Genomic DNA, 20,324 nt, shown 5'->3' on the forward strand with positions numbered 1-20,324 from the left:
CCTGTTAAGCCAGACAGATACAACAGGGTTCCTGATTCACATAAATTTCTTTATAAAAACCCTGCTTCTGACCCAGAAACTATCTCTCAGGGTCCCAAAGGGGTCAAGGCTTCCACTGCAAAAACACCCTATCCCCTCGGATAGGGATTCAAGGGCCCTGGACAGATTGGGGAAAAAGTTTTATAATTGTGCTACCTTGGCTGTAAGAGCTTTAAATTGCCAGTTTCATATGCTTAAATATCAGCAATATCTTATATCACTGCTTAAACAGAAAATGTTGACAAATTCAGAATGTGCAGAAAACAAAGAAATGCAGGATTTATTGCATGCAGCTGAACAAGTGATAAAGCATACTTTGCAATGTGGTTTTGAATCTCTAGAGGCCTCCTGCAGGGCCGCTGTTACAGGTTCTGTCATTAGGAGGCATGCTTGGTTAAAACAACAACATCTGCCTGATCATGTTAAAGCAAAACTTTTAGATGCTCCATTACAGCATGATGTCTTGTTTGGTGTTAAAGCAGAAGAGGTGTTGAAAAAAAATGGAGGACAAAGCTAAGTCTATGCAAACAGTAAAGGATTTCTTGCAGGTACAGCCTCCCAGATTTAGCAGGAACTGGCCTACAAAGAATGGGTCCTTTCCAGTGTCAGGTCACAAAGGGGCAGATACAGACGCCTCAGAGGCAGATCACATCCCCAAGGCTCATACAGGCCTAAACAATGGGGTGCTTCTACCTCCAAAAGCGGAGAGGAAAAATCACAGCCATACAGGAAAAAGTCTCAATGACTTTCTCCTGCCAGCACCAAGCACTTATCTTCTGGCAGCCCCTTTGGGGGGGGGAACTAGCACTTTTTTCACAAAATTGGCGCATGATCACCCAGGACAAATGGGTCTTAAATATCGTATCACAAGGCTACAGGTTCCACTTTCACAACCTGCCAAGGCCAAACGGTATGCCAGACCTGCCACGCAATCATTGGGCAGAGGCACAAAAACAAGTTTCATCCCTCATGGACATGAGAGCCATTCAGCTAGTACCACAGCAAGAGCAGGGACTAGGATTCTACTCAAGGCTATTCTTGGTGCCCAGAAAGGACAAAGCCTGGAGACCAATACTGGACCTGTCTACCCTAAATACATTCCTGGATATTCCAAAATTCAAAATGTTAACTCTGCAGCAGCTTCTGCCCATGCTGGGCAAGAAGGCTTGGCTTGTGATTTTAGACCTAAAAGAGGCATACCTGCATGTCCCAATTGGACAATCCTGCAGAAGACACCTCAGATTTATAGCGGGTCTCAATGCACTACCAATTCTCTGCACTGCCCTTTGGCTTATCTACTGTGCCCAGGGTCTTCACAAAATGCCTGGCACCAGTAATTGCATTTTGCAAACAGAGGAATGCAAATATATCCTTACTTGGACGACTGCCTTATTCAAGCAGAGAACAAGGACATTCTACTACAACATCTGGCATTTGTAAAAAGATTACTAACAGGTCTAGGGTACACAGTAAACGAAAATAAATCAAAACTCATACCCTCTCAAGAGAGAATATTCCTGGATGCAAGCTTAAATACAACTGCCCAGATGGCTTTTTTCAGGCCAGACAAACACAGGCATCTGACTACTTACTTCAAAATGTTGGCAACAAAGACCCAGTTATCTGCAAGAAAAATTCTGCAGGCCTTGGGTTACATGGCATCCTGCTAATTCCATGTGCAAGACTGCATATGAGGAAACTTCAGTGGTATCTAAAAAGTGTTTGGACTCAACATTGCCACAGCCTGGAAACAATAATTACCCTAATTCCCTACCTGCAACAGGAGTTTCGATGGTGGGCAAAAGCCTGTCACCACAACACGGGAAAGCCATTCACCTTACCCACAGCCAGGCAGACATTGACAACAGATGCATCAGATTATGCCTGGGGGATATGGCAGGAAGATGTATTCAGGGCACATGGTCCGCAAGTCAAATGCATCTACATATCAATCAAAAAGAGATGCTAGCTGTTCAGAATGCCCTGACAGCCTTCTAAAGGATCTACTTCATCCAGGACAACTACTGATAAAGACGGACAATACTACAGTCATGTGGTACATAAACAAGCAGGGAGGCACACATTCCTACCCCCTCTGCAGGCTAGCCATGAACTTGTGGGACACAGCATTAACTTACCAAGTACATCTGCAAGCACAATTCCTGCCAGGAAGGACAAATATTCTGGCAGACTAAGCAGAAACCTACTGGATCCCCACGAGTGGAAATTGGATCTACAAGTCTTCAGCATGATAACAAGGACCTGGGGATGCCCGGACATAGACCTCTTTGCCTCCCCATACAACTACCAACTACAGAGATTCTGCACAAGGACTTATCCCAAGCAAGCATGGAAAGTGGATGCTCTGTCTTTCAGCTGGAAAAATCAAACAGTATATGCCTCTCCTCCCTAAGGTACTCCTCAAGGTCAGACAAGAGAAACCAAAAATGATACTGATTGCCCCAGACTGGCCCCGCCAGCACTGGTACCCAATCCTAAAGAGTTTGTCTCAATGCCCAGCTTGGACATTACCTCAAATTCCTCACTTATTGACCCAACAAGACAGTCAGATACTGCATAGCCAACTCAGGACCTTAAACCTGGCAGCATGGCAGATAATGTAGCCATTCAAGACACACCTCTCTCTAAAGCAATGATGGATGTTATTTTGGAGGCGAGGAGGCCTAGCACCAGAAAATCTTATGCAGAAAAATGGAAGAGATTCTGTGCTTGGAACCAGGCACAAGGTATTGACACGATGGTTCCAAATATTCCTCAGATTTTGCAATATTTAACTGAGATGCTTGATAAAGGCCTTTCCTTTTCGTCTATTAAAATTCATGCCTCTGCCATTTCAGCGCATTACAATACAGAACCACCTATTTTTTCTCATCCATTACTAAGACAGTACCTCAGAGGGGCCAAAAACATAAGACCTCCAAGGAGAGCACCAATACCTGCATGGGACCTCAACTATGTCTTGGAAAAACTCACACTGCCTCCGTTTGAGCCAGCCTCTGCAGCTGATGTAAAATTCTTATCCTGGAAAACCGCTCTGCTCCTAGCAATAACCTCTGCAAGATGAGTTTGAGTTGCAGACACTCATGGCTGTGTAAACTTTTATCATTTTCCATCCTGACAGGGCTTCTCTGAGGACAAACCCTACATTTATGCCTAAGGGTAGTGTCCAGTGTGGCCCTTAACCAAACAATTCATTTGTCTACCTTTTATCCAAACCCACAGAATAAGGGTGAGAGAAATCTGCATTCTTTGGACATTCACAGGCAGCTACGCTTCTACTTGGACTGAACCAAAGCTTTCAGAAAGACTGAACAACTTCTAGTGGCATATGCTGCAGGATCACAAGGAAAGCCTATCTCAAAGCAGACTATTTCAAAGTGGACAGGTCACTGCATTCATTTCTACTATTCACAGCATGGCAAATCAGTGCCTAAGGGCATTAGGCCACATTCCACCAGAGCAGCAGCCACTTCAGCAGCCTTTCTCAGAGGAGTACCAACCAAAGACATCTTGGAGGCTGCAACCTGGAGTTCAGTGCATACTTTTACAAAGCACTATCACTTACCTCTCTACTCTAAATCCAGGGCAGGCTTTGCCACTGCAGTTCTACAGGGCCTGATGGCCTCTCCTGATCCTATTTAGCACCAGTCTCCCAACCTTACCTTTGGGATTCAACCCAATTGTAATGACTGCAACAGTGAAACACAATGAACATAGTACAGTTGTGTACCTACCATAAATGTAGATGTTCAAGTGTATTCACTGTTGCTGTCCAGGTTACCTTCCCACCATCCCCCTTTTTCTTTGCTGGGACTTATCTGTACTTCTCTATTCTATACAACCTATGTGGTGTATTTGCTTGTAGATGAAGGAAAAGTTGTATTTTGTGCATACATGCTTATTGGCATAATTTAGCCTACCATTTTAGGGGCACCTGACATCTGGGGCAAGAAAAACTGAAGAAAATGGCATCTGCTGCATCTTTTATACCCCTGGTGCACTGACGTCCGGGAGGAGGCGACAGCAACCGACGCCGGACCCAGACTTTGGAACTCGGGCCGACTGCGGGTAGCCTGCCAGCAGGATAACCCAATTGTAATGACTGCAACAGTGAATACACTCGAACATCTACATTTATGGTAGGTACACAACTGTACTTTTTTTGAGTTGGAAACCTCGTGGAATAAAAATGTTGACCTCTGACTAGAAGGTACATTTTGTTTTTATTTATTAGCAGTCAAACCATTCACTGTAGGAATTATAGCAAGTAAACAGAGGGTGTCTGGAGTACCCTGACCAAGTTTACCAATTAGAAAAATGGTTCTGAAACTTGTTGTCTAACGGTGTTGGGGAGAGGAAAGGACAGAAGAGGGCAGTAGTCAGTTCTACTTTGAAGAGTTTTGAACATACGATTTCTGTGCTGAATTTGAAATTTGTTTTCCAATAAGATTCACAAGTATGACTCACTGCAGTAGGGAAAATAGTTGGTCTAAACAACATGAATTCTCAATATTACACCAAATCAGATAATGCTTATTAACTTAAAAGTTTACAGTATGACAGTAAAAACGTAGTGCAATCTTAGAGGACTAGCTAGCAGAGACATTTATAAAGGCATCACAAGGAATTTCATATTGTATTTGGACACTATGTTTACACAAAATAGTTCAGGACTTTTAAATCCCGTCAGATTTTAACAAAATTGCACCATAAGTGTGGGCATCTGTTTTGGATAACTATGAATTGCTAGGTAAAATTCCACATTTTCAAGCAAGATTTGAAGTACATAAAAAGAATTTAACCCAAGCTCACAAAACATGTTTTATATATATATATATATATATATATATATATATATATATATATATATATATATATATATATATGTTTCTCTTCAGAATTATGACATAATGTTATACTTGGAAGACAGATGAACCCCTTACAGTTTCACAACATATGAAATAAATCTACTTGTGTGCTGTTTTCACATACACTGTAAAATGCTTTAGACATTTTGCACACTGTCATTAATTTATAGGAGGGGGAGTTGTGGTAAACATTAAGAAGTAACAAATCACTGGTGTGTGAATTTTTTTTTAAACCAAACTTTTTCTGAATTGTAAAAATGTGATTAACTTTTTCTCTCTCATTCTGTACACAATTCACATGCATGGTGTGTGTTCAGTATTTAACTGGTAATGCAAAGGTTTTAACTTGATAAATAGTTCTTTACACGTACCTCAAGTGGCCCAAAATCAGCTACTCCTTTTACAGTCTCTCTCAATTTTACATTGAAAAAAAAAACAAACCTGTGTATACAGTTGTGTGTGTATGTATCTGTCGTACAAATTGTCCTCCTGTACCCTTTCCTTCAACTAACCTATTCTTCTAGTCCCTCTCACATCGCCCATAACTCTCCTTATGGCCATTGCTGGTATTACTGTAACTTTCATATTTTCATTGTCCTGCTATTACTTGTATTCTGTACCAAGTCCAGTGATTTTTGTCTTTTTCATTCCAGACTCTTGTATTGTATTCTCATTTTCCAATCCATTCACACCACTTTTCCGGTTTCATTTTCAAGTTATTACCTTTCCCTTTTCTTTTTTTTTATGCTATTCTTTCAGCCTCCTCCAACTGTAAAGACTAAGTCTGCTCCATGATGTCCTTCATGGATGTATCTGCAGTCATAACAACTGGGTTGTCCTGTCGTCAGGCAGCCCTTCAGTCGGCCGGATTCCAAAGTCCGGGTCCGGCTTCGGCTGATGTCGCACTTCACCCGACGTCATCTCTGTTGGTCTTCAGGTATAAAAGCATCAGCCGACGCCATTTTCCCCAGTCTTTCTTGCCGCGTGGCGCCCGAAGCAGAAGCTGTTCGCAAGTGCCGGTCGGTCGGATCCAGAGATTACTTCTACCGAATACTACTTCGAAGACTTCTAAAGCTAAGTACCCCGTTGGGGACTCTTTCTTGCCTCAGCCGATGTCAGAAAAAGTTAATAATTGTTTAACCTGTGGGAAACAAATACCTCATAAGGATTTCCACTCTTACTGTCTGCCTTGTTTAGGCCCAGCCCACGACGTAGCAGCCTGTTCGCCTGTGCTTCTTTCAACCCGCCTAACGCTTAGGCGCGGTCGGAGTTTGCTGAACAGTTTTTCGGTTCTGATTTTGCGTATATTATGCCGCCGGATCCTCCGACTACCCAAACTGCTAAAAACGCAAAGATAAAGACCGACACTGCATGTCCGCGGTTTCGCCGAAACCATGGTTAAGCAAATCGCGAGTGTCTCGGTTTGGCGAAACCGAAAGCTGATCAAAATACAGCAGAATCTATCACTACCACTGAGGCCCCTGCTACTTCTCTTGAATCGGCCTCAGAAATTTTATCCACTACGGTGGTTGCCACTGACTTATCAGACACCATTCCCTTGGATGTGTCTACCCCAGCACGTGGTGCTGCTAGGCCTCCAGCAGCCATGTCCATTAAGGCCTTTGCCAGGGCCAAAGCAGCCAAAACTACTAGAACAGTGCCTGCTAAACCCCTACAACCCGGCCCTCTTCTAGTTCACAAATGCTTACTCTGGCAGAAGATTTAATTTCATTAATTAGGGGATCTCAATCTCACCCAGACAGGGCCTCTCAGCCCCCAGAGAAGAGACCTAGGGCAGAGCCCCCCGAACCTGTGTCCTCTGATGATTCTGCTGATGAATCAGACATAACAGACCAGCCAGAGGCTCCTTTCTCCAATTTTGAAGACTCAGATGCTGAAGAATCCATTCCAGCTGCCTCCCCACCAGAAGAATTTTCCTTTGGGGAAATCTTACATGCCATGCGAGAGCAGTTCCAATGGCAGCAGCAGGATTTCTCAGACTCCAGAAAAAGACTTAGAACCTTTCTGCACCTTCCACAACACAGGCCCTTAGCTATACCTCCTGTGCTCTCTGTTGTGGATGATGCCTTCAATGATGTCTGCTCTGCACCAGATTCTTTACCTCCAGCCCCTGCCAAACCAGACAGATTTTACAGGGTGCCAGACACTCATCACCACCTTTACAAGGCCCCACTTGCAGACCCCGAAACTATATCCCAGGGTCCCAAGGCAGTAGCCACGACCACAGCTAAAAACCCTATTCCTTCTGAAAGGGAAGCCAGGTCTTTAGACAGATGGGGCAAAAAGGTTTACACTTCAGCTACTCTCTCAGCGAGAGCTTTAAACTGTCAGTTTCACATGATACAATACCAAGAGTTTATGCTTGACCAGTTAACAAAAAAGCTATCCTCTGATGAATCAATTGATAAGAAATATGTATTAGAAATGGTAAATAACATACAACAGGTTAGTAACCATTCCTTAAAATGTGGCTATGATGCACTGGAGGCTTCATTTAGATCAGCCATGACTGGCACAGTGATAAGAAGGCATGCATGGCTAAAGGAACAAGCTTTACCGGATCATGTTAAAGCTAAGTTATTAGATGCTCCTATGGATAAGACCAGCTTGTTTGGTACACCTGCCCAGCAGGTAATGAAGAAAATGGAAGAAAAGGCAAAATCTGTTCAAACGGTTAAAGATTTCTTGCAGGTCCAACCCCAAGGTTTAGCAGGAACTGGCCTGCCAAAAATTGGTCCTTTCCTGACTCCACAAGATCCCAAAGGGGCAGGAATAGACGTTCCTGAGGCAGAAACCAATCCAGAGGAGGTGCCTACAGAGGACGACAGTGGCAAGGTAACAACAGAGGCACAGACACAACCACTGCCACTACAACAACACAGCCACAGTGACTTAACTCTAAATCCGCCTACCAGGGAACAAATAGCAGCTCCATTAGGCGGCAAATTAACCTTATTTTCAAAGAACTGGCACTATATCACAAAAGACAAGTGGATTTTACAAACCATAGATCAAGGTTACCGGTTCCACTTCCACACTTTACCAGTCAAAAGAGGAATGCCAAATCTACCTCCAAATCAGAAAACAGAGGCTCTACAACAGATAATGCAGTTAGCAAACATGAGAGCTGTGGAAAGAGTGCCAACAACAGAACAAGGAAAGGGATTCTACTCAAGACTATTCCTAGTTCCAAGAAAGGAAAAAAGTTGGAGACCTATTCTCGACCTGTCCACCTTAAATACATACATCATTGTCCCAAAATTCAAAATGCTGACCCTACAGCAACTTCTTCCCATGCTGGGCAAGGAGTGTTGGCTGGTAACTCTAGATCTCAAGGAGGCATACCTGCACGTCCCCATTCGACCAATCTGCAGAAGATACCTCAGATTTCTTGCAGGATCAGAGCATTATCAATTCTCAGCATTGCCCCTTGGCTTATCTACTGCGCCCAGAGAATTCACAAAATGCCTGGCATCAGTAATCGCCCACTGCAGACTACAGGGAATTCAAGTTTACCCATACCTGGACGACTGCCTGCTACAAGGGGACAACAAAAGCAAGCTGACAACAGATTTACAAAGGGTCATTTACTTGCTTCAAGCACTGGGATACACAGTCAATTTACAAAAATCAAGGCTGATACCATCCCAGACAAGGACATTCTTGGGCTGAATTGGACACAGTAAAACAAATGGCTTTCCTAACTGCAGAAAAACAAAGAGAACTCCCTCTTTACTTCTTGGCACTAACAAAACAGAACAAGTTAACAGCAAGAAAAGTACTGCAGGCCTTGGGCTTCATGGCATCATGCATAATCTAGGTCCCACTTGCCAGACTACATATGAGAAAACTACAGTGGTACCTAAAGAATTTATGGTCCCAACACAGGCACAGCCTAGAAACAGAAGTTCCACTAATTCCATGCTTAAAACAGGAGTTCCTATGGTGGGCTCAAGCATGCCAGTCAAACCCAGGGCTACCCTTTCGCAGATGTCAAGCAAGCCAGACCATCACAACAGACGCTTCAGACCTAGGATGGGGGGCCCACATGCTGGACAAATGCGTACAAGGATTGTGGACGCAGGATCAACTTCACCTGCACATCAACCTAAAAGAAATGCTGGCAGTAAAACTGGCAATCCAAAACTTCAGACCATTTCTCAAAGAGGGCCAGTTGATGATAAGGACAGACAACACCACAGTCATGTGGTACATCAACAAACAGGGAGGCACTCATTCATACCCCCTATGCAGAATGACTTTGGAGCTGTGGAATCTGGCACTCAGCTACAACATCCAGTTACAGGCAATATTTGTACCGGGAAAAGAAAATACTCTAGCAGACATATTAAGCAGAACCACATCGGATGCCCACGAATGGATGCTACACCGGACATCTTCAAGACCATCTCAAAGAAATGGGGAATGCCTCAGATAGATCTATTTGCTTCCCTCTCAATCACCAGCTCAAAAGTTCTGCACAAGGACATTCCACCCACTAGCATGGAAAGTGGATTCGCTCTCCTTCAGCTGGAAAGGCCTAACAGCATATGCATTCCCACCTCTTCCCTTGATACACAAGGTATTACTAAAAATCAAGGAAGAACGCCCAAGGATAATCCTAATAGCTCCAAACTGGCCAAGACAACACTGGTACCCACTGCTGAGGAGCATGTCTCAGAACAATATGTGGCCAATACCCTGATGCCTTTGATGTTAACTCAGAACAACTACAGCATCATGCATCCAAACCTAAAAGCGCTGCAACTGACTGCATGGAACATCACATAGCAGCAGCTAATCCAGAACTTTCCCAAAGAGTTAAAGACATTATTCTTGAAGCCCGCAGACCTTCAACAAGAAGGAACTATGCAGGAAAATGGAAAAGGTTTGTCATTTGGAGTACTGAAAGAGGAAAAGATGTGTCAAACATAGATATGCCTAACATTCTGGAGTATCTGGCAGAACTTCTACATTCAGGCCTGTCCTACTCCTCCATCAAGATACATGCATCAGCTATATCAGCAGAATACAGCTTTGATCCACCTGTTTTTCACACCCATTACTCAGACAGTTCCTCAGAGGAATCAAGAATGTAAAACCTCCAAGGAAACCACCATTACCAGCTTGGGACTTGAACTTTGTGCTAGAAAAGTTGACACTATCACCCTTTGAGCCAGCAGCAACAGCAGACCTACAGCATCTATCGTGGAAAACCGCCTTCCTACTGGCAATAACCTCAGCCAGGAGGGTTTCTGAACTCCAGGCCCTAATGGCAGTACAACCCTTCCTAATCTTCCATCAAGATAGAGTGTCCATGAGGACTAATCCTACATTTATGCCTAAGGTGGTATCCAGAGTGTCTTTAAACCAGGCAATCCACCTACCTACCTTCTTTCCCAACCCACAAAACAGAGGGAAAGAATACTGCATACCTTGGATGTACATAGACAGCTACGCTACTACCTGGACAGAACAAAAGTAGCAGAAAACTGATCAGCTTTTGTAGCCTATGCAACAGGAAGGGAAGGAAAAGCTATTTCCAAACAGACAATCTCCAAATGGATAGGAAATTGCATACGATTCTGTTACTCCTTCCATGGAAAACCAATTCCACAGAACATAAGACCTCATTCTACAAGGGCAACAGCCACTACCACAGCCTTTTACGAGGAGTGGCAACCAAAGACATTATTGAGGCGGCTACTTGGACCTCCGTGCATACATTTGCCAAGCATTATAATTTGCCTCTATATTCCAGATCCCGAGCAGGGTTTGCCACTGCTGTACTGCAAGGGATCCTAAACACACCATAATCTAGTTTCTTCCTCCTCCCCTAGTTGGCTATGGTATTCTACCCAGTTGTTATGACTGCAGATGCATCCATGAAGGACATAGTACAGTTTTGTACCTACCATAAATGTAGATGTCCGAACTGGATAGCATCTGCAGTCAGGATTACCCTCCTTCCCTCTGTGGTACTCCTAGGGTGTTTACCCCCCTAATAGCTAGCTGGTGGGGGGAGTCTTTTATGGTGTATTTGTTGTATATATGTACATACATGCTTATTTTTTGGTGTTTACCACTATCCTTTTGGAAACATTGGCATTTATCCAAAATTTTTAGCCTTCAAGAGGGCTACTGGCATCTGGGGCAAGAAACACTGAGGAAAATGGCGTCGGCTGATGCTTTTATACCCGAAGACCAACAGAGATGACGTCGGGTGAAGTGCGACATCAGCCGAAGCCGGACCCGGACTTTGGAATCCGGCCGACTGAAGGGCTGCCTGACGACAGGACAACCCAGTTGTTATGACTGCAGATGCTATCCAGTTCGGACATCTACATTTATGGTAGGTACAAAACTGTACTTTTTAGTTCATGCTTTCTTTCCTCCTAGCACTATTGTTGCCACCATACATTTTCAGATGTCTGACTATCTGTGTCTAATAAGACTTCAGTTTTTTAAGCCCCATGTTGTCCCTGTGATGTATTGGGATAACTATTTTTTTATCTCCTTTGTAAAGTTACTTAATCTTGGGCATTCCTAGATGACTGTGTGTAAATAATTTGCCACTTTTGACTGGTCTAGCCCATTTTTTTTTCCAAAATAATAATGAATATATAACTTTATATAGTATACATGTTTGCCAAGGAAGCATTCACTATTTGGGCATAATTTGATATCTAATTTAATAATTTGTTCTTGCTCAGCATTCCCACACCACATACTAAGTGTTCTTGCAATATGTAATTCAGTTTTATGCGGTGCCACTCTTCCATTCATTTGTACCAAGCAAACCCAGAATTATTGGCTGGAGGATTTGGGAGGACCACTGAGAACTAGCAGCTGAACATCACTCGTCACAAAGCGACTGTAATTCATGTGTAAAAAAACTACAGCACTAATTTCTTCCTCATGGATCTTTTAAGTACTTCAGTCTAATGTCTGACAAATCTTACGGCTGGAATTGGCAGATAAACTTGTATTTAAAAAGGATTATACAACCCATGTAACTTGTTTGGGATCAAAACTGTTCGTAAATGATGTAACCAGTGCCAGGGATTTCTAAATGTTACTGTTGCTCTTGCATGAAACTGTCTATAAATGATGTAACAATGCAAATGATGTCCATAGGGCATTATTCATCGCTGCTTTCCCGGTCAATACCTGTAAATAAATAATTGCTTCATTGCCTTCAGATTCTTGATGTTCATCGTGCATACAGCTGCAGTCATAACAGATGGGTTATCCTGCAGTCAGGCGGGTCCTCGGTCGGCCGAATTCCAAAGTCTAGGTCTGGCGTCGCTTCCTCCCTGACGTCAGTGCGGCAGGGGTATAAGAGGCAGCCGACGCCATTTTCTTCAGTCTTTCTTGCCGCGCGGTGCCCGAAGCAGAAGCAGTTCGCAAGTGCCGGTCGGCCAGCTCCTGAGATTTACAAAAGTATTTCAGCCAAAGTCTTCTTGAAAGCTAAGTACCCCGTTGGAGAAACTTTTCTTGCCTCAGACCGATGTCAGGCAAAGTTAATAATTGCATTTCATGTGGGAAGCAAATACCGCATAAGGATTTCCACTCTTTCTGTATACCTTGCTTAGGCCCAGACCACGACGTCTCGGCCTGTCGTTTTTGTGCTAGATTCAACAAACGCACTATTAAGCGTCGGGCGGAGTTCGCCCTTCACTTTTTTGGCAAAAAATTTAATTATATTATGTCGTCGGATACTCCGACTCCAGTTTTGAGCAAAAAACGCAAAGATAAGGACCGACATACGAGGAACGCACCACCTACTGATACCATGCTAAGGCCGACTACCAGTTCTCCGGTACTCAGCGAGGCGCTTACGCAGCCCCTGAGTACTGAGTACCGATGACAATGCATTACCGGTGTCTTAAGTACCCGAGGTCGCAGGCTCCTCGGCCCCCATTCCTACTACAGATACCGACGCCACTCCTGGTGGGGAAACTCAGAATTTAGACAGGCCTGCCATTTCTCAAGGGGTCTTCAGGCCTTCCTCCTTCTCTATTAAAGCCTTCACTAACTCTAAAACAGCCATGAAAACCAAAAAACAGGTTCCTCAGACACCCTTTCAAGGCACCATGCCTAAAAAACAGATGCTTAAAATGGATGAGGATTTGATTACTCTTATCAGGGGTTCTCAACCCCCCTCTGACAAAAGGCCCAGATTAGAGGAAGACTACCCTTCCTCAGATCAAGCTTCTATTACCTCAGAACTATCTGAGGACCAGGATTTTGCCTATTCTCCATTCGAAGACTCTGATGCAGAGGAGTCTATTCCCTCGGTCTCCCCCCGTGAGGACTTCTCTTTTGGGGAAACCCTGCATACATTGAGGGAACACTTTCACTGGGAAGGCCAAGATTACTCAGATTCCAAGAAAAGGCTCAGGGAATTTCTTCTGCTCCCCCAGCATAGGCCTCTGGCTATCCCTCCTGTTTTAGATATATTGGATGACGTGTACACAGAAGCCAGCCTTAATCCTGATTCTTTGCCTCCAGCTCCTGTTAAACCAGACAGGTATTACCGGGTTCCTGATTCTCACCAGTTCCTATATAAAAGCCATACTGCTGACCCAGAAACTATTTCACAGGGTCCCAAGGGAATTAAGGCCTCTACTGCTAAAAACCCATTACCTTCAGAGAGAGATTCCAGATCTTTAGAAAGTTGGGGGGGAAAGGTGTACACCTCGGCCACTTTAACCATGAGGGCATTAAACTGTCAGTTCCATATGTTAAAGTATCAACAGTTTTAGATATCTCAGCTGAAAAGCAAGATGACACAACCAGAACAACCAGATTTAAAAGAGTTGCAGGATTTGTTGCATGGTGCAGAGCCAAGTGGGTAAACATACTTTGCAGTGTGGTTTTGATGCTTTAGAGGCCTCATGTAGAGCTGCTGTTACGGGGTCTGTTATACGTAGGCATGCTTGGCTCAAAGAGCAAACCTTACCAGATCGTGTCAAAGCTAAATTATTAGATGCACCTCTTCAAAAAGATGTATTGTTTGGTGTTAAAGCTGAGGTGCTAAAGAAAATGGAGGAAAAAGCGAAATCAATGCAAACAGTGAAAGATTTCCTGCAGGTACAGCCTCCACATTTCAGCAGAATCTGGCCTTCAAAAAATTGGTCCTTTCCAGCCACGGACAGACCTCAAAGGGGCAGATACAGGCGTCCAAGGGGTAGAGGGCAACCTCAAGGATCTTTCAGAGCCACAGTGGCAAGCACCAACCCCAAGAGGTGGAGAAGATAGATCACAGTCTTTTAGAAAACAGACACAATGACTTCCCCCTACACCTGCCAAGCAAAGCTTTAATGGCAGCACCTTTGGGCGGAAAACTGACATTATTCTCAAAAAAATCTGCATATTGTTACAAAAGACAAATGGATTCTGGACATTATAGACAGAGGCTACAGGTTCCACTTTCACACCCTTCCAAAAATGAGAGGCATGCCAAACCTGCCACAAAATCAAAGGGCAGAAGCACAAAAACAAATTTCAGCTTTCATGGACATGAAAGCAATTCAAGAGGTACCTGCAAAAGAACAAGGTCAAGGGTTTTATTCCAGACTATTCCTGGTACTAAGGAAAGACAAAGATTGGAGACCTATCTTAGACCTAGCCATCCTAAACACATATCTACAGGTGCCAAGATTCAAGATGCTCACATTACAGCAGCTTCTTCCCATGCTGGGCAAGGAGTCTTGGCTGGTAACATTGGAACTCAAGGAGGCATACCTGCATGTCCCTATCAGACAAGATTGCAGAAAATACCTCAGATTTCTTGCAGGTTCAACCCATTACCAATTCTCTGCATTGCCCTTTGGCTTATCTACTGCGCCCAGAGTGTTTACGAAATGCCTGGCATCAGTAATCTCCTTCTGCAGACTACAAGGGATACAAATCTACCCATATCTGGACGACTGCCTGATCCAAGCGGACAGCAAGGACATACTACTGCAGCACCTGGCGTTTGTAATAAAACTGTTGAACTTCCTGGGATACACAGTCAACAAAAAGAAATCAAAACTATTACCCTCTCAACAAATAATTTTCCTGGGTGCCAGCTTGGATACAACCACCCAGATGGCCTACCTCACGCCAGACAAGCAAGGGCAACTGTCTCAATACTTCAGAAAAATGGCAACTTACACCAGGCTAACTGCAAGGAAAGTCCTGCAGGCTCTGGGATTCATGGCATCTTGCATCCTACTAATCCCATGTGCAAAGCTGCATATGAGGAAACTTCAATGGTACCTAAAAACCTTATTTATAGTCTCAACACAGCCACAGCTTGGAAGCAATTATACCACTCATTCCATGCCTTCAAAAGGAATTTATGTGGTGGGCTCAAGCTTGCCAAAGAAACACAGGTCTTCCTTTCTGTGTACCTCAAGCAACTCAAATCATCACAACAGACGCCTCAGACTACGCCTGGGGAGCACACATGACAGATCAGTGCATTCAGGGAAAATGGGCACAAAAAGAGAAGCACCTTCACATCAACCAAAAGGAAATGCTAGCCGTGCAAAAGGCTATTATGACCTTCAAAGACCTACTGCATCCAGGCCAGCTATTGATAAGGACAGACAACACCACAGTGATGTGGTACATAAACAAACCGGGGGAACTCATTCATACCCCCTGTGCAGGCAAGCCATGACCCTATGGAACACAGCACTGGAATTACAAATTCAACTACAGGCACAATTCCTGCCAGGGAAGGAAAACACACTGGCAGACAACCTAAGCAGAAATATGACAGATCCACACTAATGGAAGTTGCATCCTCAAATTTTCACAAAGATAACTCAGGCATGGGGACAGCCAGACAGATCTCTTTGCTACCCACAGAAATTGCCAGATGAAAAAATTTTGTTCAAGGACCTATCATCCACAGGCCTGGAAAGTGGACGCACTTTCCTTCAATTGGGCAACATTGACAGTCTATGCCTTCCCGCCACTTCCTCTGCTGCCCAAAGTTCTATTAAAAGCCAGAGCATAGAGGCCGAAAATGATTCTCATTGCTCCAGACTGGCCAAGACAACACTGGTATCCGCTCCTGAAGAGCCTGACACATTCCCCACCATGGATCCTACCTCTAGTCCCTCTTCTGTTGTCCCAGCACAACTACAAAACTCTTCACAGCCATCTCAAAACTCTAAATCTAGCTGCATGGAGAATTCCTTGATTTCCCAACAGTTTCTCCTCTCCAAGGAGGTGCAGGATGTCATCTTGGAGGCCAGAAGACCTTCTACTAGAAAGGCCTACTCCACCAAATGGAAACTATTTTGTGCCTGGAATCAAAAGAAGGGACAGAATCCTTGGGTAATAAATATACCTCAAATTTTACAGTACCAGCTGAGATGTTAAACAATGGACTTTCCTTCTCCTCCATCAAGATCCACGCTTCAGCCATTTCTGCACAATACAACACAGATCCTCCTTTATTCTCTCATCCTCTCTTAAGGCAGTTCCTCAGAGGGGCAAAGAATATAAAACCCCCAAGGAAACCACCAGTCCCTGCTTGGGACCTCAACTTCGTATTGGAAAAGCTGACCCTTCCTCCCTTCGAGCCAGCTTCTTCATCAGAGTTACAGTACTTGTCATGGAAAACAGCCTTTCTTCTGGCTATCACCTCAGCTCGCAGGGTTTCGGAGCTACAGGCCCTCAGGGCTGTGCAACCATTCATCATTTTCCATCAGGACAGAGTTTCCTTACGAATCAACCCTACCTTTATGCCAAAGGTAGTATCCAGTATAGCTTTGAATCAGACTATCCACTTACCTACCTTTTATCCTAATCCTCAAAACAAAGGGGAAAGACTACTACATTCCTTGGACATTCACAGACAGCTTTGTTATTATTTGGACAGGACAAAGCCATTCAGGAAATCTGAGCAACTCTTTGTGTCCTATGCTGCAGGTGCTCAAGGAAAGGCTATTTCCAAACAGACAATTTCAAAATGGATAGCCCACTGCATACACTTGTTACTCATTTCATGGAAAAACTGTGCCTGCATGCATCAGATCCCACTCCACCAGAGCCACAGCTACCTCTGCAGCCTTCCTCAGGGGGGTCCCTACCAAGGATATTTTGGAAGCAGCCACCTGGAGTTCAGTGCACACTTTCTCCAAGCACTATCACCTCCCACTATACTCTAAATCTAGAGCGGGCTTTGTCACAGCAGTCCTGCAGGGCATCCTAGCCCCTCCTAGTTCCACTTGGTGCCTACCACCCTTACTTAGCTTTGGGATTCTATCCGTCTGTTATGACTGCAGCTGTATGCACGATGAACATAGTACAGTTTTGTACCTACCATAAATGTAGATGTTCGAGTGCTCATACAGCTGCAGTCCAGGTTTCCCTCCCTCCATCCCCTCTTAGGACAGGCCTTATGACAAACACTTTTCATATAACCTTTTTGGGGTATTCTTTTATGGTGTATTTGCTTGCAACTACTGTTTTTGATTTATCAACTTTGCATTTTTGCATAACATTGTTTGCCTTCCTTCTGGGGGCACCTGACATCTGGGGCAAGAAAAACTGAAGAAAATGGCGTCGGCTGCCTCTTTTATACCCCTGCCACACTGACGTCAGGGAGGAAGCGACGACAACCGACGCCGGACCTAGACTTTGGAATTCGGCCGACCAAGGACCCGCCTGACGGCAGGATAAACCCATCTGTTATGACTGCAGCTGTATGAGCACTTGAACATCTACATTTATGGTAGGTACAAAACTGTACTTTTTCTTTTATTGTATCCTAAGATTATCGTCATAGATTTGGCAAAGTAGATATAGTCACTATAAGTAAACCTGTATGAATCTGACATCAACATTCTAATTTTGTAGGTGCTTTGTACTTACATATGTATTGTGTCTTGCAGGTGTCTACCAGCAGATGGCCTTTAATTTTTTCATATGCACATTTAAAGGAAGACTAGTAGAAAAGCCAGAAGGATGTAGACTACTGTTAAATTCACTATAATATTGGGCTCACAAAAGAAGCAAGACCATCGTAGATGTTACTGTTCTCACTGCGCATCTCCGGCGTCGTAGACTAGCAGGGGATCATCACAGCAGGATACATTTCGGACCCTCCGCTGATGAAGTACATTCAGGAAGCCCTTATAAAGCTGATGTGTATATTCATAATTCCTGGAAATCCTGTATTTCTCTAACTAGGCAAACACACAGCAATAAGATTGTCAGTGTTCTTAATGAATTCGTATGCCAAAGGAAGTGGGTATGTTCAGACTGCTAGAGGGGCTGGAGTTTACTGTTTATATATAAAAAGGAGGAGTGAGAACCACCACATTGGCATAATGAGGTGGGTTTTGATGTGTAGATGGAAAAAGAATGGAAAGAAACTTGTGAAATTGCCATACTCTTAGTGGAGTGTAGGAGGAAGGCAAAGCAGTCCATTTAGTTAGAAGTTACAATGTTAAAAGATGAATACTGTAGTTTGACTGTTACCCTATGCACCTTCACTTACATTTTGCTTAGACTACATTTTTTATAATGTTTTGAGTTGTGGTATATTTTAATTGGCTACCAGGAAAAAATATATGTTAAGCCATTGTCATCTTTTTTTTTTTTTCTTGCACTTTTATCACTTTTAATGTTTTACAAATTTTAATGTATTGTTAAGAGACTATGCAAGTTGATTGGTCTAAACAAAATGAGCTTTGTCTAAGCATGAGCAACTTTGAAATTAGCTGTAAACTACATAGATTGTATTCTTGTGTATGATACTTGCTAGTTTATTGCCAAGTCACATGGCAACTGACTTGTATTCCCAAACTGAGCCTGTTGCAGTGTACATTTTGCACGATTTCTGTACCTAGGTAATTTTAATTTCTTTCCCAGGCGAAAGTGCAGATGACTTTTGTAGGTATTGTTCACCTTAACCTGGTATAAGCAGTAGTGGCATTCTGGCTGCTTTTTGTTCTGGAAGGCAGGATGTTTTACTGTAATACCCATGTGCAGTTACCCTGTTAAGGTATTTGTGTAGCAATAGTATTAAGGCTCGAAGATTTATACACACAACAGACAAAATAACCCTATATCTGTTTTTCTCTCAATCCATCCGTATGTGTACAAAATGGAATAACTGTATACTGCTCCTTTTGTCAGCAAGCTGCAGTGTTTTGTACATTTACTGCATTCACAAAAACTTGGTTACAGATTTGTCTGGCAAGTGTGCCGTGATTGCTTTTGCATGGCCAAAAACATTTTCAAAAGAAAAAAAAAACACTGTAGTGTCTTAAACTTCTGTTTTTATTTTTATCATTTTATCAAATGAGTTTCTCTGTTTACAAAACTTTCAGGGTTGGAAATATTTGGTGCAGCTGTGCTCTGTCTAGACTCAATAGATAAGCAGCCTTATTTGTTGATTTGCAGTATGGTAGTCTTATGTTTTTCTCCGGTACAGGTTCTGATTTGTAGAAAATTCTGGGCCATCGTAGTGATATTTTCCATACGTGGAGTTTGGATTTGGGTGGTATAAAGACAGGTTTCTTTTTGTAATCTGTGGTTCAAGCACATCACATTTGATAATTTCTTTTCAATACCATATTCAGAAGTATTGCAGGATTTCACCTATTCATAAACATGCAGTTTGTTGATTGGACAAGTTAGAGACTGCATTTTCTGCAGCAACAGAACAAGTTCTGCCCTAGGTTTGTTTTATTTTAGTCCTGAGAGTGTTTCATGGTTATGCTAATGTTGTTTTAAGTGTATTTGGAGATAGATTCTGTAAAATCAAAACAGGAATACCAGTTTGAAAATAAAAGTAATTATTCTCTTCTCATGAAGTGAAATATCCCAGAAAATGCACTGAGTTTTAGAATGTTAACTTGCTGTCTCGAGTCCTAATACAACATTCTATTTATTATGTGGGTGGAGAAAGAGGTTCTTGACCTTTGACTCTGCTGCTGCTGAGAGTTGTATTATTTTTGTTTTAACAAGAGATCTTTTTATACTTTTATGTGAATGGGCTAGGTAGTACATTTTTGTGAATGGGGCAAAAGCAGCCTATGATTTGTCCATAAAAGGAGAATTTTGAAATCAAGCATTGTGCCTTTCAATAAATGTATTGAGAAGAAAATGGTATTTGTATGTGATTTTTGTATAGGCATTATAATTAAGGCAGACATTGAAGATTGCAGGTTTAAACTTTTTAAAAGAATGTTTTCACCCTTCCAAATTATTCCTAGACTTCTGTTTTCTCTTATTCAGCGGCTCACTTACACAGGTTTTCTAACGAGAGGAGATTCATTGCAGTCAAGTTAGTTTTGTGACCCCATATACATAAGTCCTTTAATTTAAAATTTATTTTACAGTCTGTAGTGTCTCCGT

At 43.0% G+C, this 20,324-nt stretch overlaps 1 protein-coding gene across 1 annotated transcript in view; it reads left to right on the forward strand.

The window, feature by feature from the left end:
* Positions 1–20,073, forward strand: part of CCNG1 (cyclin G1) — a 294,124-nt gene extending 274,051 nt beyond the window's left edge. The window contains exon 7 of the mRNA XM_044068986.1: positions 17,852–20,073. The gene's annotated coding sequence lies outside the window, so the exon portion shown is untranslated. The remainder of the gene's footprint in view (positions 1–17,851) is intronic.
* The last annotated feature ends 251 nt before the right edge of the window (positions 20,074–20,324 follow it).

The sequence above is a fragment of the Protopterus annectens genome, chromosome 4.part0 (genome assembly GCF_019279795.1).
Source record: "Protopterus annectens isolate FY-2018-M chromosome 4.part0, PAN1.0, whole genome shotgun sequence".
In the NCBI taxonomy this organism is placed as follows: Eukaryota; Metazoa; Chordata; order Ceratodontiformes; family Protopteridae; genus Protopterus; species Protopterus annectens.